The following is a 24713-nucleotide window of genomic DNA, read 5'->3' as shown; positions in this document are numbered from 1 at the left end:
TGCTACCATTATTTTTAAAATGCTCAAGTAATAAATTATTTCATAAAAGCAACCTAAAATAGTTTAAAATGGGGTAATATGAGAGGCTTGTTAGGAATACATTTTTAGAAATAAAATTGACACTGACAGGGACTGTGGTTTATGACTTGATTTATTTTAGGTTAATCTGAATTGCATAAGCCAAGGGTTTACCAACTCTTCAGACGGTCCCTTTGGAGGCATTATATGAGGTGGACTAGGAAAGGCTCAGGGCAAGGAGCTCCTGGCCTTCTGGAGAAGTAGGCAAAGAGGGTGTGGAAGAATTTCAGGAAAAGTCGGGGAGAAACTGCAGGCCTGAAAAACAAGAACCCCAGGCCTGGAGATCTACTATGAAGATATAGAGGGAAAGAAAAGCTGGTCTGAAGCAGATGTATAGAGCTAAACCCCAGGCATGTGGAAATGGTAAGTGGTGGGTGATTGCGCCACTTAGCTTTTTGGACCAAGTTGATTCATTTGTTCATTCCTTCTTCACAAACTTTTTTGGACAATGACTCTGTGCAGATACTGTGTAAACTCTGCAGGACCAATCTCACTATTTTAGGTTTTTGGCTTTAGCTCCACCCTGGCTGACACCTGTTAAGTGTAGTTCAAGGCATGGCCCATTCGTTCATACAATCGATGTCTTAAATACCGAATACAATGCCCCATAGTCATCCTCGAAGAGCCAAGTGTGTATGCCTTTAAACTTCAAGACACAGTGGAGAGAGAGAGAGAAAGAACTTCAGATCCATTCCTTTGAAAGCCAGGCTTCAGGAAGTCCAGTGTATTTCATATCTCAAAGGCAAAAGGATGTATGAAGTCAAATGAAAAGAAGTTAGAACTCTGAAAACATTACCTGGGGGGTTACATTAAACCAGTTGTAGCAGAAGTGATGCTGATCCTTGCTCTTGAGAGGTCAGAGCTGATTTTCAGCCTACATCTCTGAAATGATTTTCACTGCTGACATGGTTGCAAGTTCTCTGTCAAAGGCAGATGGCTCCCTGGCATATATTTCATTTTCTACACCTCTTGGCTCACTGATTAGCAATCCTGTGGGTGTGCCTCTTACTCCTGTTTTTCTCACCCTAGAGGTGTGCAGTAACAGGTGCTCCACAAATGCAGGCTGCTTGCCTTACTTGGCTTGGTGTTTACAATATATAACTTTATTAAAGATCATATAAAAAGGCAACAGGGAGGCAGAACCAAAGTCATAATTCTGCATAGCCCTTAAGCTAAAGCTGCCATGAATCTTGCTGATGAGTTTTACACAAGTAAAGGGAAACAAGAGCACAGTTCCAGCCATCCAGGCCTGAGTCTCTTCAAGAGGAGAGTTGCAGCCCTAGGGTAGAAGAAGCCTGCAGGCAGAGGCAGCCCTGAGTTCCCACACCTACTCTGTGTGGGAATGTGAAGTGCATCCCTTGGAAGTGATCACTGTTACAAAATGACAGCATGGAAATTAGAAAAAAACTTAAATGCGTTGCAGCTAAAATTCTTTGGGTTTGTGTTTTAGTACCACTGTATAGTTGAAATGTATGAAGTTTCTCTCCCTTGAGTGTGAGTTTTACCATGAAGCTAATTTTCTTTTCTTTTATTTTTTAAAGATTTCATTTATTTATTTTACGGAGAGAGAGAACACAAGCAGGGGGAACCACAGGCAGAGGGAGAAGCAGGCTCCCCGTAGAGCAGAGAGCCTGATGCGGGTCTCTATCCCAGGACCCTGGTATCATGAACTGAACCAAAGGCAGACACCTGAGCCACCCAGGCACCCCAGGAGCTGATTTTCCATTACTGACATCTTAATTATTTGACAAACCTTAAAGGGCAGCCCAGGTTGGGAAAAGCACAGCTTGTAACTATTCTGCACTTCTGATGATCTAACCACCCACACTTTATGACCATACTCTATTTAATCATACTTTTCAATTTCAGAAAAGTGCTTAATTTGAACACAAGCAGCTAAAATGGTTTCATTATTTTAGACAAAGCTTGCTTTATTTCCTTTTGTTTTTAATTACCTTATTGAACATTATGCAAGTCAATGTATCAAAATAGTCTATGTATTTAAGAAAAAGTGATTATCTCTACACTTGAAAGAATTGAGCAATTAATTGAGAGTCATTGCTGTGCATTTAATTATATTTCACATTAATGCATAAAATAAACTGTGAAGGTTTCTATAAAAATCTCACATTAATTATTTGATAAGGTCAGAGGAAAGCTTGACCCATCTGAGAATTTGAGTCAAATGTCCACCCAGAGTGATTATACTAAAAAGAAGGGGGAAAAAATCCCAACATTTTGGCACACAAGATTTGGAGGACTTCAAGGTTGTTTAATCTTGCTCTTTTTCTCAGATAGAAATGTACCTTAGGCAAAGGCAATTTGTTTTTGGTAATTTTTCTGCATTGGTTTTCTATGATTAACTGTTATTCTCCAGCTATTTCAACTAATTATCATTGTCTCCCCAAAGGCTGATGAAACAAGGAATCTGAACAGAATTAGGCTAATTTTACTCCATGGCTTATTAGGCATCCACATGCATGCGTTACTGTGCTAAGTACTGTACTGAGCAAGTTCAACTGCTATTATCCCTCCCTTCCACATGAGCACTCCCCAAAATGCTCCAGAACAACCTGCATAAAACATAGAAGAGGGCCAGCAGCTGCATGATCCACTTCCATGCACCCCAGGGAGGGGAAATAAAGGTAAGAAGAGAAAGTAGCTCACAAAGAATGAGGATATATGGACATTACTCACCCCTCTGAATTAGTTCTTTCTTTGGAGTCATCTCAGTTCTTCATGTGGAAGCATGAGTTGGCACACAGGATGTTTGGAAGGACAGGTGGGGGAAATGGACCAGGAGAATCGTCCTTTGTCATTTTACTTGGCAACGGACCATCCACACGTTAGCCTGTTGTAACCACCTCTCTGAGCTCTGATGTCTATTTTAGGTCCCATGCCTTCTACATTCTCTGCATACGCTATTTTTTTTCTGTGTGTTGAGAAATGATGGAAATCCTTGTTGAAGAAAATAACTAATTTTGTTTTCTTAATTGTGCTTGGCACCCTGTTTCAGTGCTGCGGGTGGTTAAGCCATCTAAAATGCACACTCCTCAGAGCAGATGGGTTTATAATATGGAGAAATGAATAAAAAACCTATATTTTGTTTAATCAGTTTTCAAAGTATCTACATTAGTAAATTTAATTATCTTCCCAGCCAAAAATGGAATAATTATGGAAATCCAACTTCCTGAATAGAGAGAGCTCAACAGAGACCTCGGTAAAAATGGAGAAAGTGACCTATGACCCTTCCACTAGATCAGTGGGTCCTTCCTTCAGAGATTTGGGTTCAATTGGCTTGGGGTGGGGTCCAGACATCATTAGCTTTTGAAAGTTCCTGTGGTGACTCTAACAGGCAGCCAGGTTGAGAACTCCTGTAACTAGATCAGATTTTCAGTATATGGAGAATTAGGACCAGTGAATACCTTTTCTGTTAACAGTGATTAGTAGCAGAAGCCTGAGAAAGATTTGACAAACTAGTTCGATTAAAAAAATGATGGTAAAATTACTATATAACAAACTCTACTCCCTACTAAACTGATTTATAAAAATGTGACTTAATTATATTACACCAAAAATATGGTAGCAAAATGAAGGGAATTCTAGATTAAAATGAAATAGCTTTGTAATTATATCACTTGAAGAAGTTACTTGCTGCCATGGAGAAAATACACTTACACATTCACTTTGCTGCTTTAAGCAAAACTTTAGCATTTTTTTCCCCTCTCAGTGCACTTACCGCATTGCATTGTAATTGTTTCTTCATTTTTTATCTTTTTGTCATTGTTTCTTTAGTTATTCATATCTTCTGATAGGCTTTTCAAAGTTCCATGAGACTAAGATAATTTATTCTTGCTCACTCTTACATTCCTTAGTGCCTAGCACAGTCATGTGTGTAACAGGTAATACTTGTTAAAATGAACTATTGTTCTTCCATATTATTCATATTAAATGATTTAAGTCTACTAAAGTGTTCAAACGGGGTCTACCACATCCAAAATACTCAATGAATGTTAGCTGTTTTTTATATTAATAGGTTATAATAACATCTGCATCATATCCTATGAAATATGTGTTCTTGAGCACTTCTTTGTATATATTTGAGTTCTTGTCAACTTTTCCAACATTGTAAATCAGATTAGATGAATATTTTCATGCATGTAGTGTATTTCCTCTTTTCAATTGTTTTCTAAGAGTTTTTCAAAAGAGAAATTCCAAGCTCAATGAATAGATGCTTTTTATAATTTTTGAAAATATCATGGAAAATTTCAAACATAGACAAAGTAAACAGAATAGTATAATGAAACCCCATATCTCTGTTATCCAGCTTCATTGACTATAACTCTTTGCCAGTGGTGTTTCATCTCTGCTCCACTCTCTTCCCCTATTGTGTGGCTACACGCCAATGTGTCTATCCAGTTCTCAACTGCTGGGCATTTGAACTACTTCCGATTTGGCTATGATGAGTAAAATTGCTGTGCTTTTTCATATAAAAATGTTTATTTAAAATGATAGGCTTTCATTTTCCAAGGATAAATACATAATTGTGGAGTTTTTGAGCTGTATGGTAAGTGTGTATTCAGGTTTATAAGAAGCTGTAAAACCTTGCCCCAAAATAGTTGGGCTATTTTATATTCTCATTAGCAATGCATGAGAGTTCTAGTTGCTCCATATCCTCATCAGTGCTTGGAAATGTTAGGCATTTTCTTTTTTAAGATTTATTTATTTATTTTAGAGAGAGAGAGAGAGCATGTGTGCAGTGGGCAGAGGGGCAGAGGGAGAGAGAGAGAATCCTGAAGCAGGCTCCCCACTCAGTGGGACTATCCCAGGACCCTGAGATGACAACCAGAGCCAAAACCAAGAGTCAGCCACTTAACTGACTGTGCCACTGAGACACCCCTAGGCTTTTTCCAATAGCCATTCTAGTGGTTATATTGATATTTCACAATCTAATTTGTACTTGTACGATGACAATGATGTTCAATATCTTTTTCATGTTCTTATTGGCCATTCAAATATCTTTTTGGTGTGAAATAGTTGTTCAAGACATTTGTCTATGATTTTATTGGGTTTTTGGCTTTTATATTATGAAGTTTGTTATATATTCTGAATACTTGTCCTCTATTAGAAATGTATACTGAGAACATTTTTTTGTGGTCTTGGGCTTCCTTGTCATTTTGTTAACAGTGACTTTTGAAAAGCAGAAGTGTTTTATTTTGATAAGATTCAACTTATCAAATTTTTTATGGTTCATGTTTTTGTATCCTATCTTAGAAATTTTGCGATGCAGAAGTTGCATTAGTTTTCTCCTATATTTTCCTCTAGAAGTTTTGTAGTGTGAGGATTTATGTTTAGGTCTGAGAATGATTTAGAAATAATTTTTGTAGGATGTCAGTGGAGGTTGTTATTTATTTTTTTGTATGCATATCTAGTTGTTCTATTACTACTTGTTGAAAAGATTATTCGCTCCCCTTGGCATCTTTGTTGAAAAATCAATTCACCATATATGGGTTTATAAACATGCATGTACATATATAAGCAAGGTATTATAAGCCCTCAGCCACCCATCACCCAGCTCAATAACTATCAGTATTCTGCCAGTCTTGTTTCATCAATGCTTCCTTCCTTCTTCCCATCCACCACCCTGATTATAATTTTAATAGATTTTTTAGATAGTATTTTCATAAAATTTTTCTGAGTATTTTATAAATGTTTAGGTCTATTATCCATCTCAAATTAATTTTTGTATATGGTGTGAGATAGGGGTTAAAGTCCACTTTTTTTCACATATGGCAATTCAGTTATTGTAGCACATTTTTTGATAAGATTTTTCTTTTCCTACTGAATTGTTCTAATGCTACTGTTAAAGTTCAATTGGTCATAGGACTGTAGATCTATTTCTAGTCCCCTTATTCTGTCCCATTGATCTATTTATGCCATGTTACATTTTAGTGCCAGTTTTTATTGTCATCAGCAATGAAAATTTAAGAGTATGAGGTGCTTCTTTGTAGGTTTCCTTAGAGGAGAGGTTTGAGATGAGGGTTTTTATGTAAATTAATTATCAAGGGTGTGTTTTAGGAGTAACCTGTAAAAAACTGAGGGAAGCAGGATGGAGCAGAAAAAAGCAAGGCAAAAACACAGCTTCAGGAGAAATCTAACCTTAGCCTAATTCCACAGGGAGCAAGAATTGTACCACAGATATGGTTTTACTTCAGAAGTAAGGGTGTCGGACTGTTATACCTCAAGTCAGTTGTGATTGGCTATGGACCACCTCTGTAGGGAGACTGTCAACTCCCAGAAATCTTCAGGTCAGTTGGCTTCCCCCAGTGAAGGGAAATCTCTAGAGCCAAATGAGGTGTGAGCCATGAGTAGCCAACACCCACACATCTGGGAAATTAATAAACTGCACCAAAGAAGTTGGGTGGGCACCAATAGCATCTGTGAAAGAAGTATTTTTGAGGCTGGTTTTAACAAAGAGTCTTTGGGTATTCCACAAAATGTCCACCATGTTCTTGTCAGAGCACTATTTGTGACCCTGGATACCGGGCTGTCACTTTTCAACACTTTTTTCTTTCTTTTTTTTTTTTTTATTATTTTTTTTATTTTTATGATAGTCACAGAGAGAGAAAGAGAGAGAGGCAGAGACATAGACAGAGGGAGAAACAGGCTCCATGCACCGGGAGCCCGATGTGGGATTCGATCCCGGGTCTCCAGGATTGCACCCTGGGCCAAAGGCAGGCGCCAAACCGCTGCGCCACCCAGGGATCCCCACTTTTTTCTTTAAATCAGCACTTTATCTTATGTCAAACCTTTTTTGTGATTATGGGGAGAGTTGAAATTGTTCAGCATTTAGTAGATTAATATTTGCCTTCCTAGTATAATACTAGGCAAATAAATGGTGCTCTCTCTTATCATAAATGTGTATATTTAAGATGCACTTTTTGTATTTTTATTTTTTATTATTTTTGATTCAAGAATAATCAACATACAGGGTTATTCTAGTTTCAAATGTACAATATAATGATTCAACAATTCTAAACATTACTCAGTGCTCATCATGATAAGTGTATTCTTAATACCCTTTATCTATTTCACCCATCCCCCTACTAATCTCCCTCTGGCAACTACCAGTTTATTCTCTATATTTAAGAGTCTTTTTTTGTTTGTTTATCTTTTTTTTCTTTGTTTTGTTTTTTAAATTCTACGAGTGAAAACATATGGTATTTGTCTTTCTCTGACTTATTTCACTTAGCATTATACCCTCCAGATCTATCCATATTGTTGCAAATGGCAAGACTTCATTCTTTTTTATGGCTGAGTAATATTCCATTGTATGTATATATAAGAAGTATATCTTTTTTAATCCATTCATCTATGGATGGACATTTGGGTTGCTACCATATCTTGGCTAACATAAATAATGCTTCAATAAACATAAGGGTTCATGTATTAATGGGTTTGGGGTTTTTTTTTTTTTTTTTTTTAGTAAATATCCAGTAGTATAATTACTGAATCATATGGTAATTCTATTTTTAATTTTTTAAGTAACCTTCATGATGTTTTCCTTCATACAGTGGTCATGCCAGCTTTTATTCCCACAAACAGCATGCGAGGGATCCTTTTTCCTCACATAAGATGCACTGTTGTCCGTGAGTGGAGAAGTAAGTGGTTCTAAAATCATGATGGTTCTCAATGGCTCTAGAAATCCAAAGTTAAATATAGAACTTCAAAATGTATAGGGATCTGTTGTACTTGAAGCTAAATTATATATTTATGGAATGATTAGCTTCTACTTGGTATAGAGACTTGACCTAGCAGCTTTCATCAGGAACTCAACTTTTCTAGTGGCAACAGGAAGCATTTCTGATTGCTCAAATCTCTATTTGCATTTCTGAGTTCACTTTGAATGAGGCCAAAAATAGAATTCTGTGTTGCTTTGAATAAACAAGGCAATTGTAGCACTTCACTGTTCTGCAGCAATAACTGTTTATTAAGGGGACCGTCAATGTGCACAAGTGAACATTCAGCTAGAGTGGCTCCATATTTTTATCTTCTTAGACTCATTCAGATGTCTAAAATGTGGAAACTGAAGTGGAAAACATTTTTTGATCTTCTTACTTATATTTTTAAATTTTTGAACTACCTGAAGTAGCATCTAAAACATGTGAAATTACTTTGTAAATAGCTATGTCTGATACAAGTTTTATTGTTATTAATGTTACTACCTAGAATTAATCTACAAGCAGTGATTACAGTTGTAGATAACATATACCTGTTTCATTTCATAAATGAAACAATTTGACTTCTTACTAGGAATGAAAGGTTTGGTCAAAACATGAAGCTTAATAAATCACTCCAAAATTGATACTTGAGTTACATATATTTATTATATTAATGAACATAACTAAAGAGAGGAACTTTCATACAGGTTGAACCAAAATATGGTATCACTAGAGAAGGTATGAAAGGTTGTCTAGGAATAATACCTGTCTATTCATATGCATTAGCTTAGTAAGTAAAGGAAGGAGGTAGTATAAGAACCCAATTTAGAAGAATAATCTATACATTTTTTTAATTGACACAGAAATTAGTACTAGAAGTAGTTCCAGAAGAACTGACCTTAGAAAGGGGAGTCTCTGAAATGGTTCTGAGTTATCTGAAATTGATTAGATTTAAAGGCAATGATGATCTTGTTCCCATAGGTAAAGAGAGGAGGCATTAAAAGCCATGGCATGAACATGGAAAATAATTAAACTTTTACCTGTTTCCTCTTATAATCAAGTGCCTGTAAAAAGAAGGTAAATCTTTGAGTGACTGCTCATTTGTTGCCATAGAACATTTTATTATGAATAAAGAATATAATAGGTTTGACTGGTTGCTTCTAAGTTCACTCATTGGTGAACTTGACTCTTTTTTAGAAAAAAAAAAAAATGAACATTTAAATTTAAGATGCAGCCTACTTACCAGAAATCTATGATTTCCCTAGAAGAAATTCTTATCTTATGTGCCACAGATTTCTGAAAACTGGATCCAGAATCTAATGTGCTGGATGACTGAATTGCAATATATCTTCAGGTGATGAGGGGCATTGGCATTGACTGGTGACCATGATGGAACTTTTTATGTCATACACATCCCCTCCAAAGGAAACATTGAGGGATCCCTGGGTGGCTCAGCGGCTTAGAGCCTGCCTTTGGCCCAGGGTGTGATTGTGGAGTCCTGGGATCCAGTCCCACATCGGGCTCCCTGCATGGAGCCAGCTTCTCTCTGCCTGTGTCTCTGCCTCTCTTTCTCTGTCTCTCATGAATAAAATTTTTTAAAAAAGGAAACATTGATAATTCTCACTCATGGAGCTAGTGGGACCATTTGCAGGATTTGTATGTAATTTTTAACCATGATGTTTAACAATAAGATTTGAAAACATTTTATCTGCAATAAACCTTGAAAATATTTGCATCCATAAATTACTGAAAAGATAAATTCTGAGGTCAAGGGTAAGGGATGTGCCATCAATGGACCTTGACAGTATGACAAACAGCTCAGTTTGCTGCATTGAAAATATAATCAACACAGGACAGCCTTGGACACAAAATGTGAAAACAGAAGTGACAAACCAAGTGAGTTTAATAAATGGATTTTGATGATAAAGTTCAATCTAAGGCCCCTATTGAAGACATTTAATGGTTCCAAGTGGTATAAAAAATGAACAAGATAAGGGGTAGTGTGCTATAATGGAAAAGAGATAGGAAGAGTGTGGAGCCCGACTGATCCAAAGATCTTTGTTCCAACATTTATTAGCTGTGTAATCTTTAACAGGGTGCTTAGTTCTTCCCCTATAAAAATGGCAATAAACTGCCTTGCAGGGTTTTTAATGAAGATTAAATGAGGTAAAGTCTAAAGTTGCACATGGTAGATGTCATAAACTTTTTTCTCCTAAAATTTGTGCAGTTTACTTCCTAGATATTTTTTGGGCAATCAGGGAAGAAATTTATGCTTTCAGGCTAATAAACTGTATCAGTGCTTCTCAAAGCTTACCGTGCATGCATTTGATTTACCTGGGATCTTGTTAAAATGTGGATTGTGCTTCAGGGTAAGATCTGAGATTCTGCTTTTCTAGCATGCTCCAGACAATGTCTACCTTGCATTCTGCAGACTTCCACTGAGTAGCAAAGATCTAGATCCTATTGACTGCTTTTGTCACACAGTGGGAGTGTCATTGGGTAAGAACCCATGCTGTGGGAATGGGCTGGCTTTCAAGTCAATTAAGATCTTGGAGTAGTCTGCTTGATAATAGATCAAGCAGTAGTCTGCTTGATAATAATAGACTGTGGTTGGTGTGAAATGATGAGTACTTAACTGAATGAACCAGAAATCCACTCAAAATATAAACAAGTACTGATATGTAAACACAATCTCAACTCTTATTAAAAAATTTTAAAAACTCAACTCTCATTTTAAAAAGAGACTTAAGTTTATGACATTCTCTGTAGCTAAAATCCATTTTACCTGGCTTAAAAGTTTGCTTAGTTTTATAAAATAATCATGTATGTGGGTGGAATTATTTTGTCTTTTGTTTTACCCTTTGATAGAGTAACTAATGTGATCAAGGTCTTTAGAAAATACAAGAGCTTAGTTTAGGTGAGACACTTTACAGTAATTTTGAATTACAATCTTTTTTTTTTTTTCAGGTCTTGAGTTGCAGAACATTGGTTATACCAACTAATCTCATGGTTCATGATTGAACATAAGGCTTTAATTCACTTGTGGACATTTAAAAGATATTTTAAACAGAAAGCACAGTGCAAATTCTTAATATTCAGCCCAAAATGAGGTATTATTTTTAATAGCAGCACAAGATTTGCAATCACCTAGTCATTAGGTTTTTTTAAAAAAAGTCCCTCACACTGGAGCAGAAGACTTAATCCATGCAATGCAGGAAGAAAAAGATGACTGTGAATTGAATTTTAGAGGACAGAGATAACTGAGAGAAAACCACCACTCTTGCTGTGAAATAATCATTCAAAAAATACTAGAGACACATGAATTCTATAAATACAAATGGATTAATGATTCCGTGAATCTTTATGATTTTTATTTATAATCTTTTAGTTTCCATCTTATAGCTAAATTCTAGCTGCATTTTTTTTCTGGAAGAAAAAAATTTACAAAGTAAAAATGAGATTTGAAAAGATGGCTAGGAATCGCTTTCCAAATGTATTCAGCAAAAGAAAAATATTAATCATTAAACCTTCTAGCTCTGGGCCTCCAGCTGTCTAACAAAGCACACATGTATCCTAAGCAGACTTTGTGAACTATAGTCACATGGCTTTCCCTCGATCTACTTGATATCAAGCATCCAGGTGGAAGCAGAAATACTCCATCAATCAACTTTTTCTAAATAATAGATATGAAGCTTCTTGCATGTAATATAATAAATTTTGGAAAGCCAAATTTTTTTCAGTTCTTTTTTGGAGGTTGTAATGACAATTTAACTTTCAATTGCCTTAAAAAGTCCCAGCTTTTTTTTTTTTTTTAAGATTTATTTATTTATTTGAGAGAGAGAGAGAGAGAGAGAGATGAGAGAGAAAGCGAGAGAGAGAGAGAGAGAGAGAGAGAGAGCATGAGGAGGGGGAAGGGTAGAGGCAGAGGGAGAGGAAGAAGCAAACTGTTAGCTAAGTGTGTAGCCCAATGTGGGATTTGATATCAAGACCCTGAGATCATGACCCTAGTGGAAACCAAGAGTTGGAAGCTCAAATGAGTGCCCCATCTAGGCACCCCAAAAAGTCCCAGCTTTAAATAAGAAAGCAATGTGAAAGCTTTGGGAGGCTTGAAAGGAGGGTTTCAAATAACCTACCATAAGAAAAGGGTTTAGTTTTTGTAGTTAAAAAGTTAGGCCTGGCAGCCCTGGTGGCTGAGCGGTTTAGCGCCACCTTCAGCCCAGGGCGTGATCCTGGAGACCCGGGATCAAGTCCAGGTGTCATGCTCCCTGCATAGAGCCTGCTTCTCCCTCTGCTTCTCTCTCTCTCTCTCTCTCTCTCTCTCTCTCTCTCATAAATAAACAAATAAAATCTTAAAAAAAAAGTTAGGCTAACAAAAACGGATCTTTAATCATTTCATTAATAAAGGCTACAGGTTACTTGATTCCAGTTTTGATTCCTAATGCAGTTTATCACTTAACATGCTACTGTAGTGTATAGGAGCTAGACAACATTTGGTTCATTTAGTTCCCAGCCCCTCTGTCATGGACAGAGTAGATGCACATCTGAATATTGGATTCTAGTCCTAGCTTGACCACTTACTGGTTATATGACCCTGGATCTGTCACCGTGTCTCCCAGGACCATAGTTTCCTTATATGTGAGACAATAAATGTTGATGATAATAAAAACCATATAACTACTAAATAGTAAAGTAAGTAGGAAGAAAGTAGTGAAACTAGGATTAAATAATCCTCTTAGACCGCAAGTCTTCTTACCACTCTGCTGTCCTCACTCAGGTTGGTGGAGTCGCTGATATTTGCAACTCTGAAATTCTGTGAGACCATATAAGACCATCTCACACATCTACCCAAACTATTGAGCAAGATGGTCTTTCATCTAATTTTTAAGTATTTTTGGGATAACATTTTTAAAAAACATATTAAGGAAGTCTTTGTATCATCACCATTATGGTAAAAATATTTCTTGTTTAGGGATACTCTTCTGATACAATTCTAGCACATCTCTCAAATATGCCTTCTTATATTTGGGATAAGGTGTGACATATGTGAAAATAGGGTATCTCATAGCCTATTTTTCCTAGGGTATATATTCTTAAATATTTTCCTCTCTTGTCTTCACAAATCCATCTTTTCTCACGCCTATGTTCCTTTTCCTCTACCTCCCCACACTTTCCCTTCATTCCTTTTAATTGTTTAGTCAAAATGTATACATTCATTTATTCAACACACATTTAAGAGCAACTACATGTCAGGTATGGTCTTAGATGCTGGGACTATCACAAGGAACAATTTCTCCAGAAATTTATAGTCTATTTATCAAGATGTGGTTATTATAATATTAAACATGATGATTTTATGTGAGAGATGCTATACAAATATCAAAATGAAGTAGTTAATTCATTAGAGAGTAGAGGAAAATTCACTAGAGGAGGGAATGCTTGAGATAAATCTTGAAAGGAAAAAGAGAAAGAAGGGCCCTGAGAATAGCAGGGACATCATTTGTAGGCAAGAGAGGCCTGAAAGAGCAGTGTGGTTGGGAAATCCAGAGTTGAGAATGACTACCTTGAAGAGCATGAGTCAGGAATGGGAAGAATGAAGCCAGAGAGGTAATTAAAGGCCTGTGTATTTAAGAAGGGATTTAAACTTGACTCCCCAGACTTTGGAGAACAAGTACAAGATTTAAAGCAGAGAAGGGGCATCATCGGGTTACCAATTATTTTTCCAGTAATCTTGAGAAAGTGCTAGGAAACATCCAAGACAGTGGTATATAAATTAGATTTCCTTTTGTTTTCTATATTAAAAACTATAATCAAAGCCAATTCCTGACATCAGCAGGTAAATTCAAATCAGAGTATATATACCTCTAAGGGGAAAAAATTATTTCTCAGAATTAATCACTCTTCCCCTAGCATTACTGAGATATAATTGACAGACAACACTGTGTAGGATTAAGGTGAACAATGTGATGATTTGATATACCCATATATTGCAAAATGATTACCATGATAAGGCTAATTAACATCCATCACCTCACATAGTTATGTATGTGTGGCGAGAAATTCAAAGATTTATTCTCACAGCAACTTTCAACTATACAGTAGTTTTTGTGTGGAAGTGGAACATTGTACTAAATTAGTGGAGAGACCATACAATTTATCAACTAAACAAAACTTTTGAAAATGAAATGGGACACTATTAATAATTATACCAGGATACGAGCATAAATGTCACTGTCCCAGGTAAGCTGTGACTTAGGCTACATTTATCATAGGCCTCTGCAAGAATGTGAAAAGAGCCCTAGACTTTCTCTTTAGAGAAACACACACATGCAGCCTACATTTCACATATCATTTAAGTGGTCCATTAGCCCAGTTCCCAGTTACTGTATGGAAATTTCGGGATCTACTCTCTTAGATTAAGAAAGATGTCCTGGACAAAATTATCCCAAATTCCTCCTTCATTAAAATTTTGTAATTTTATCAGTCTGCTATGCTGATAATCATGAGTTATTGGCACAATTCTGGACAGTTCCAGTTCCCACTCTAAGTGTTCAACCCTGGGCTGCAAATGAGAACCTGGTGTCTTAAGGAACTTTATTACTTTACATGTAAGGTGCAGCCTCTTTCCATAACCACCCATGAAAAAAAGAGAGATTTGACCAGCCACTGAAGGAGCCTTACTTCTAGTCACACAGCAGTTCAAAGCATAGGCCAATTGCTCCCAGCAGTTCTGTCTACCTACAGAAATGAAGCTGGCTGAGGGCTCCATGGAATTCCCTGACCAGGTGTTCCCCAATTCCACCATTCCCAATTGCCCTGCTCCCCAGACCATAGTCCACTTAGAATCTGCACACCAGTGTAGCTCACAGACAAGGTAGCCATGAATGGTTGTGTGTGTAGTTGGGATATGGTGCTTACTTAGAATACTGATTGAAATGCAAATGTAAGTGTCTATTTTTCAATTGCATATAAAATCATGAGCTTGATTTTCCTTTTGAATAGAAGAGGTAAGAAATATCCGCATTTTGAGAAGTATTTAGGAAATGGAAATTAGGATGACAAAGAAAGGAGTAACTTTAAATTCATAAAGAGAAAAAAATAGAAAGGAGAATATACCTGAATGAAATCCAATAAATAGCATGGAATAGAGATGGTTATGATTTGAAAAGGTTTGAGCCTACTTTTCTATTACCAAGGCAACCATCACATTATGCAATTGCAAAACAACAAAGAGAAAGCAACAATAATGGGAACTCCGAAACTCCAAATGAGAGGGACAATTTGTGTACAGATGCGAATTTAATAAAAAAGAAGATGGAAAGCTGCTTTGTTCAAGCTCACTTTTGCTGGGAAGCAGAAGAAAATGTATTTGGAAAAATTAACATTCTCTTCTACATTTTCAGAAAATATCAGAGAAAATGTACACATGCCATTCAAACTATATACTAAACCTTGCTGAATTGATAGGTGGTTTTGTTGGTCCTTTCTCTCAAAGATGTAGGTGTTTCATATACAGTGATATTTAATATTTATTTAAAACTCTCAGTGTGATGAGCATTTTATTGAGATACTTTTTCCCAGAAGTTTGAATTTTAATTTACACAAGTGGACAGGCTAAACAATTTTACTTATCTTTCTCTCTCTCTCTGTCTCTCTCTTTTGTTATTTGTAGGAGGCACTTAATCAAAGAGATTGGTGTTCAGCATTTAAGACATATTATGCATGAAAACATTGGCTGGGAAATTTCATGAGGAATGTGGTAAAAAGCTAATGATCATCACCTGGTTTTTACCCTAAGCTAAATAGGAACCAAATATGCATATTTACATCCAGCTATGTGGAAAGCACAGACTTTTTTTCCAGTTATTTTCCAAAAAGCTCTTGGTTTTTTTTTCTTTTTTCCTTTCTTTCTATCCGTTCCAACCCTGATTCTTAACCTCAGTGTGCCTGTGCTTGTACACGCAACACATGTACACATACAGTAGTACCAGGAGAGGTGATAGAGGGTCAACTATTAATGTGAATTCTTTTAGTACCCTCGGGTCAATTTGAAGAATGAGTCTGTAATTTTATATTATTGGATCAGTATCAGGGGCTGCCTGATGTCTTTTATCCTTTCAATGGTAATTAGTCCAAACATATTGTCTTTGTCCATTTGGGATGCTGTAACAGAAATCCCGTAGACTGGGTGGCTTATAGACAACAGAAATTTATTTTGCATAGTTACGGAGGCTGGGAATCCAAGGTCAAGGTTCAGTGTAGTCAAGTTCTGGTGAGACCCTTCTTCTAGACTTGCAGATTATTGACTTGTGCCCCATGTGGCAGAGAGCAGAGAGGAAGCAAGATGAGCTCATCTAATCCTAATTATGTCCCAAAACTCTACCTCTTAATACCATCCCACTTGGGATTAGGGTTCAATATAAGAATTTTCTGGTGAGGGAAAATACAAACATGCAGTCCATAACACATAACACATGTTTTGTGTAGCATCTTACTTCCATGTCAAATCATTCTTCCTCTGACCACATTGAGGAAAACATAAGCAACAAAGCCATCTGTGGTTCTATTGGCCAGGAGCTCATAATCCCAAGTGATGGGACTATTGCAGTAGGAATATCTGGAAACCCAGGCAAGACAAGGAAGATGAAGATACTTTCCTGAGGAAAGCTGCTGCCTCTCTGGCTGGAGTAATATAAAATCCAGGTGAGGTGGCAGATAGCTGCTATAAAACAATTGTCAGTGAAACCTGACACCTGCATCCTCTGGTTTGTATCTGTGCTATGTGAGGACACTCTTGGTTCCTGACCCACTTTCTTTCCTAAACTTTGAGAAACTGCCTGTTCTGGTAGTCACCTCATCATGAGGACTATTGCTGTAAAAGCACCCTCTTAACTACCTAGACCCACTCTTGATTCATAAAAAGCACAGAAAAATCTCTCACCCTTTCTCTCTCTCTTTTTTTTTTAATGTCTCTTGTCCCTTTGCATCTAACCAAAGACCATCATGTGTGCCTAAAGACCAATTCGAAAATCTCCCCACTTCCAAAAATATCACTTTAATAGAATGCTTCCCAATTGGACATGCTCTTGGTATTTCCTATTTTCATTTGATAAAGCTCTCTCTCCTTCTGACACCCTTGAACCCTTATTGAGACCAAAAAAAAAAAAAATGAGGACAGAGCCAGTTTTCCTGCTGTAAATTTATGAATAAACAACCTTTGTTAATTGTGTCTTGGACTTTATTGTGCTTTTCACAGCATCAATTCTGCTCCTGTCATTATGTCTGTTTTCATTTTAGGCCTGTGGAATGGCTCTCTATGTCTCACCTTGGGCTCATATGCTGTTACTGTCCTGTTCTTCTGGGATTACCATGGGTCTGCTACTCCAGCTTGGGATCACAACACCGAGTGTAGCCAAGAGGAATCAGGGCTCGCATTAGCAGGCTGGCTGTAAGGGGGTAGATGTGGAGGGCTGTTTCTGCAATACCCTCATGCTCTTTTCATGATGATTCATTCCTATGCAAGAAAGGGTCTGTATTTGTTTCTCTTCCAGGCCTGGTTTTCTGGTCTCCCCAGTCCTGTGGTGTGTTTTGATTAAATCTCCTCTCTCCCTACATTAGCCTGAGTTGGGTTGTTCCCCATGCCTAAAACCTCCTGATAGATATAGATAGTCTCTTTGAAATGAGAAGGAACCTAATATCCACTTCTCCTGAACTTACCAGGCATGCTGTTTCCTGAAAGTGCTGACCTCATTCCCAGGGGGATAGATAAGCATTCATTCATATCATGGGATTTCGAAGGAGGGTTGAAGCAGAGCACTCTGAACAGTGGATCAGAACACAGAAGGGTCATCCAAGGGCTTCAGCGACTTCCCTTAAGGACTGTCCTGCTTCCAAGAAATGCAATCATGGGAGCAGAATGATGTGGAGGAGTCTGAAAGCTCAGAATTGCATTAAGTGACTTTCCCATATGTGAGTTATTTGTCTATCGGAAATAAATCTATCTGAATGTTGTATTGATCTTTTTGCCAGGCTGGCAAAAATCCCGGGGAGAGAATTTACCACTGAGGAAGGCAGTGGGTCATTGCCTTCATAACGATATCCAATTTTAGAATCTCCTTTGGAATTTTGAAAATGTTCAATAGGACTAATATTTTCTGGATCACCACAACAGTGAGGTACTCTATTTTGGCTTTGGGAATCAGAACTGTGGTTAATTAATGCCTTTCCTTCAGGCTGAGAACAAGAATGTTATAATACCTGAGGCTGTATTCAACTCCAGATTAGCATATATTACCCCCCCGTGATAACTGAAATTGCTCTGAAAATATGTGGACAGACTCAAACCAAATTCTGTTTGTGAGTGCACTGCTATCTGAATTATTCAGAATGTAGAAAGAAAAGACAACCAAAGATAAATGACCCCAATTTTATTATTCTGCATTTATTATCAGAACATCTTAATTACTTCTCTTGAAGTATGTATTTTTGATAACAATTGATTAAATATTCAATTTTTCTTTAAGTTTGGTTTTTGGAGAGTATCTTAATTTTAAGGAGAGATGAAGTTGGAGGAAATCATGCTGGCAAACTTAATGCTAGTGAAATTATATGTCTGGTCTCCAAAGATTCACTTGGAGGATTAGTGGGATGAGGAATTTCGATTCGATTTTTAGTTTGTTTGGATTTTGCTATGAGCCTGTTAGAAGCCATGTTCTCTAACCTGGTACCTTTACTTTCTGATTATAAAATACCTGAGTTGTGATTTTACCTTTTCGATCAAATCTTTTGTAAAAACCATTGAGTGAGAGATCTGGAAAATAGGAAGGGCGAGGCATTCTTGGTAAGTGACGTTGGTATCCTTCAGCACTATTTATTTCCAGTAAAGATTTTGGATACTTTATCTGTGCAATGCTATACATTAAGCAACACAGGAATTAAGCATGATATATTGTCAATTTTACATAGATTTTACAAACCATAGATGACGAGGATTTTAAATTAATGTATTTTTGGAGGGTGGATCTATATAATATTTATCTCTGTATATCCGGCATGTGGCTAGCATACTCTGACCGGTGTGTGGGCACCCAGCAAATATGTGAATAAATGAACAAGGTAATTATCGTTGGGGATTTGTTGCCTACATTGAGTTTTTCACCCTGTTTTGTAGCTTTATTTTTCTTTCTGTTTCTTTGTAGTAGTTCATTCAGCAAAAGTGGTTTTGAGGCAATAGTTTGTATCAGTGACCGAATAGATGGTGGTGAATCAAGCAAGAGTCCCTGCCTTCTGTAATCTCATACTGCAATGACCAGTTGGGAGGGGACATCTTTCTTAATCTTGTCAATTGTCTTTGAACAATCTGGTCTGTCTTTGATTAGTTTCCACTTGAGACGTTGGAAGAATGATAGCTATGGTGGGAGGTGAATAGGGTGACAGTAGGAAAAGCCTTGATTGCTTGGGTGTCACCTAAACAGGGAGCGCTGATAAACTTGAATGTAAATATTTTTTTTTAAATAAAAGTACCAAGATAAAGAATACAATGCAATGAGAAGACAAAGTTACTGTGAACCAATTTGGACTAATTAACCAGGAAGAGGAGATGCTAGTTGATCCCAAAGTCTTGAGGAATGGTCAGCCTCTCCATTTGTGAAGCTGGAGCATATTTCTTTGATTACAATCCTGAAAAGAGTGAGTATCCTCTTTTATAAAGACTTTATAAATAAATAATTACTAAGGGCATTTGTTAAATTTATTTATTTTAATTAACTAATAAAGTGGAAGCAGAGCAGAGAGCAAAATCAGGTCTTTTTTCTTTAAAAATGACATCTGTTATTACTGTTTATGTTGAACAGAACTCTTCTGACATAACTACGACCATCTGAAAACTGTCTCTCAGAGATAATTTGTGGTTTTGAAGTAGAATGCATAATTGCTTACTTAATGAAATAATGTAATTTAGGATTGGCATATCCCTTTATTAATATTTTTTAGGTTCTCTCTCTTGTTTGAAGGCATTTTTTCTTTCGGTTTCTTCAGATTTGTTTTTCCTATTTTTTCTTTGTTTTCAGTCTGCTGAGGTTTACTAGTCTGAAATTCACTCTCATTGTTTACTCTCCCTGTACTTTATTCTCCAACCCTGTTATTTCCTCACTTCCTTAGTCCTTAAAAGATCTATAATCTTCCATCTTCTCTGGGCTCAAAAATCCCTTGGAAAGATTTTTTAATTTAATTTAATTTTTTATTATTATTTTTTGGAAAGATTTCTTAAAAATTCCTTATATTCAATCAGATTTCAAGACCTTCATATTATACATTTGATTATTTTCACCCCTGTTCTTTTCCATCTACATTCTTACAATCCTGCAACCTCATTCCCTCTTTCCTGAACTGTTACAGGATACTGAGCTCATCTCTCTGTTTCCAGGAGCTTTCCTCTTAGTTTCATTTTGCATATTAAAATTGGATTAATCCTTATAAAGCAAAACTGTGTCATGTAGCTTCCTGCCCTCAAATTTTCCATGATACTTTATCCATATTGAAACAAATACAAATTCTTTATATTAGCACACTAGTTTCCACATTCTGGTCTTACCTCTGTTAGCTTTATTTCCTACTGTCTTCTGAAACACATCCTGTGTTCCACCCAACTGAATTTCTTGTGACTATAGAACTGTACTGTCTAATGCAGTAGCTGTTGGCCATTAGTAATGAGAGAGCAAATATGCAGATAATGGATAGACCATTTATAAAAGTAGAACTCAAAACCACAATGTGTAGATAAGAGCCTAGAAGACCAACCCATGGTCTACAGTAACCAGCCCAAGAAGCCAGCCTGTGATCTATAAGTGAAACTTTCAGGAAGTCAGACCACTATCTATGGCAACACTACAGGAAGTCAGACAATAAGCCCTGTAACAACTTCTCCAAATGGCCAAGACCTGACTCACAACTGACAGCCTCTCTGAGTTTAACCCCCACTTCTAACTTAAGGACCAATTAGAGAAAGCCAAATATGCATCCTTAATCAAACACAAAGGATGCCACACTTATAATTAGCTTTCTTACAGCTTCTCTGTGCCAATAGCCTCCAATCAGGGCATACTTGGAGCTTTCCCTTTCTTGGATTGTAAAGCTTCTTTCCCTACTCCTCTGCCTTCCTTTGAATCTCTGCCAATATAATTGATAGTGGCTGACTCCCTTGCTAGAGCAAATTCTGAGTAAATAGCATTAGACTGTTTTCATTTGGGTTGGTCTTTGCTTATTCCCATGGTGGCTATTTAAGCTTTAATTACTTAAAATTATATAGAATTAAAATTTCAGTCCTTCAGTTGCACAGGCCAAATTTCAAGTGCTCAGTGGTTTAATGTAGCTGGTGGCTACCATACTGGACAGTGCAGATATTTCCATCATCTCAGAAAGTTTTATTGGACAACTCCACACATGCCTTGGGTTTTCTTACTGTATGCTACTCCTTCTGTTTGAATTGCCCTCCCCTCACATTTTCACCTGCTAAACTCCTGCCCAGCCTTCATGCCCTTGTTTGCTACTTCCTTCACGAGGCCTTCACTGATTCCTCTATTTAGATATCATCCTTCATTTCTTAGATTTGCTTTTCCTATGGTACTTCTCATAGTCTCTCTTCTACTTCCATGATATTTTCCTTCCTGCTGTATTATAGACTCTTTGATCTTGCACATCCTACAAAGTGGTCCCCTAATTAACTTTTTTCTCCTTCCTTTCTTCCATCCTTCCTTCTTCTTTTCCTTCCTTCCTTCCTCCCTCCGTCCCTCCCTCTGTCCCTCCCTCCCTTCCTTCCTTCCTTTCCTCCTTTCAATTTAAATGTGGTTTGAAGGGGAAAAAAGGATTAGATTAAATCATTTGCTTTAAGAAGCCACAGAATGACAGATGGGATTGGATTTTATGTTTTTCATCTGGGACATAGAATGTAGAAAGCGTGTTGCACACGGCTTTGTTCTTTTATTCCTGACTCTGCATCTGTTATCCTCTAGACAACTTTAACACTAGGAGGATGTTTATAAAGTTAGCTCGGGATCAGCTCAGCATTTTTTATTGCTACTTCTCAAAAGTAATGTAGGCCTTCAGAAGTCTTTTCATAGAGTAGTGACTGGGGGAAAAGCAACAGGTCTAAGATTCCTCCAAACACCTTTAGAATGGCTAACTTTTTTTTTTAATGGAAAATGGCTAACTTTTAATAGTGTCTTCAACACACCAGGCAGATTCACTCCTCTGTGCCTTGCTCATATTTACCACTCACCTTCAATGACCTCAAGCTTTTCTACCCTTATTACACCTCTGTTCCTGGTGAACTTCCTTCAAACATCAAGTTAAATATCACATTGTCTGTGAAGTCTTTCTTGATCTTACCAAATGGAGTCACTCTTTTCTTGGGCTATTTATCAATAACTGATTGTACATCTCTATTCTCAGTTGGTAGATGATATAAGCGCTAACTCTTAAAGTAATGTTAGTAGGAAAAATACACACTGCCCATAGGAGGAAATTAACCCACTATATTTCTTTTTTTTCTAGGGTTGTTGTTACTGTTATATATGAATACTCTAAGATAAGGAAATTTTACTGTTTATCTCCCTTCACACCTACCCACATCCAAAGGTCATGAGCTCATCATTTCCTAGAGTGGAGCTAGCAAACCACTTCTTCACTTGTATACCAACAGAAATTATGTCTGGGAGAAAGCATTTGCTATTTAGTGGGTGCCTAAGGTTGTGAAATCTGTCAGAAACAGAAATTAACCTGAGTTCTGAAACTTATTTACTTATCAGGAATGTATGGGATACCCTGGGATTGGGGGTGAGACTGTAATTCTAGGTCACTGGTTAGGGATGCAGCTTTAAGGGTGAAGACAGTAGGAAGCAACAGAGTTGGAAAAGACAATGAACTATCTATGCTGAACATCTTTGAATGAACTAGGTGGAAGAGCCACTTCCTTTTGGGAGTTAAAGAGAGTGAGGTGGCCAGTGGTATAGTAATTGATCCCATTCATCACCATCGCTCCCTACTCTGTTAGATTTTGGAAACATTTCCTGAACCTTTTAACAAAGAACTACGTAAGCCTTTATTGTTTAGTTGTATTTGGGCAAGAAAGCATTTGGAATGGGTAGGTGTGCCCTGTGCTGATATTCATCAAACATTGGTCCACACTCTCACTATTGGCAATTGGGTGCCAAGACACAAACTCCCAGCCAGAGGAATGACAAGAATAAAACATTTTTTATATTACCAACCTAGAGGGTGCTAGGAAGAGGAGGAGAATCTTCCTCTTAGAATAATTATTACAGAGCTACCATAATAATTCATTCATTTATTTAATAATATTTGGAATAGATTTTGGAAAAATTGTTGGCTTGAGCTAAACTGAGTAACTTAAGAACAGATGTTGTATCTTATCTCTCCTTGCATCTTGGATACACCCACAGTGTCTGATATATGCCAGGTGCTTTAAAAAAAAGTTACAGAGTGAATTACTGAACCTGTTGATTTATGAGGCTTAATTATTGGGCTGGAAGTGAATACACTTGCTATTCTGTTGGGGGATAATTTGAGAATTACTTTTTCAAACTCATGGACTTTCTTTTTCAGGCTGGAGGAAGAGATGTGGAGTTAACTTGAACAGCTATGGTCAGAATCCTCTTGTGAAGACAAATTATAGAATTATGAGATCTCAGAGCTGAGAGAATCTTGAAACCCACTTATTTCCATTCTTTTATTCTGTGGATTAAGATACTAAGATTCAAATAGTTTCCACATAGCTTCTATAATTTGAAAATATTCTTTTAGTCTTGCCAACTGCCAGGTTAATTTAAAGGTTTGGGCTTTGTAGTTCAAGTTCCCATTTAATTTCTCAAAGTTCATGAACCCTTTCCACTTGGATACAGGTCTGAGGGTGGTGCTCATTGTTTCCTATCCTTTCATCCTGTGTCTTTCAACCCACTCACTGAGAACTCAGCTCACTCATACCTTAGCCTCCTCCTCTCCTGTGGACTCTGGAAGAAACCTGCATCCCAAAGACTCCTTTTAGTTTTTCCATCTATCCTTGACTATCCCCTAGCTCTGAACTTCCCCAACGCAGTGAGGACTTTGGGGAAGAAAGTGCCATTTAATCATGAAAACACATAGTTTTACCCTCTGTATCTAAACATTTTCCTTCATAACAGGAAGAATTAGACAAAAGAGTGTATTTTTTAAAGTACCTCTTTATTTATTTGAGAGAGAGAGAGAGAGAGTATAAACAAGGGGAGGGATAGAGGGAGAAGTAGAAGCAGACTTCTCACTGAGCAGGGAGTCCAATGTGGGCTCAATTCCAGGACCTTGGGATCATGACCTGAGCTCAAGGCAGATACTTAACTGACTGAGCCACCCGAGGAGTTTATTAAAACCATGGCAGTGTTTTAAAAAATCTCTTGTCCATTTTATCAGATAATCCAGGGTTGCTTTGGATTATTTGAGGAACAAGTACAAGAAGCTAACCTGTATTAGTTCACGGAGTGGGATATGTAGGAGTTAAAACCTAGATTAGAGCAGATGCTACTGCACTTTCTGGTACAATTTTTCTGGGGTCCAATTCAAAATGATGATTTTTCCTGTTACATTGGTTGGAGGGGGTTGCAGTTATCTTGTGTCCTGGCTCAAAAGAATGAGCAGGGTGAATTGATAGCTCTCCTTTCTGCTTTAAGTTGCTGAAAATATCCCACTAGTAGTGACTTAAACAAATCAGGCTGTATTTTTCTCTTATTATAGGAGTCCTGTTGGTGAGGAGTAGCAAGGTCAGTTCTGTGGCTTGGTGATGTTGGAAGTCTGTCAGGCAAATTTTTCCTCTACCAACTAAGGTCTGAGTAGTGATGGTTAGAGCCTGTGAATTAACTGACAATCTGAAAT

At 37.2% G+C, this 24713-nt stretch overlaps 1 long non-coding RNA gene across 2 annotated transcripts in view; it reads left to right on the top strand.

The window, feature by feature from the left end:
• The window catches only part of LOC121497649, an 84781-nt gene extending 73260 nt beyond the window's left edge, over positions 1-11521 (top strand). For both annotated transcript variants that reach the window (XR_005989534.1, XR_005989533.1), the window contains exons 5-6: positions 7653-7739; positions 10767-11521. This is a non-coding gene — a long non-coding RNA (uncharacterized LOC121497649). The remainder of the gene's footprint in view (positions 1-7652; positions 7740-10766) is intronic.
• The last annotated feature ends 13192 nt before the right edge of the window (positions 11522-24713 follow it).

Source organism: Vulpes lagopus, chromosome 8 (genome assembly GCF_018345385.1).
Source record: "Vulpes lagopus strain Blue_001 chromosome 8, ASM1834538v1, whole genome shotgun sequence".
In the NCBI taxonomy this organism is placed as follows: domain Eukaryota; kingdom Metazoa; phylum Chordata; class Mammalia; order Carnivora; family Canidae; genus Vulpes; species Vulpes lagopus.
The sequence above is the reverse complement of the archived record's forward strand: the minus strand, read 5'-3'. Positions and strand labels throughout refer to the sequence as shown.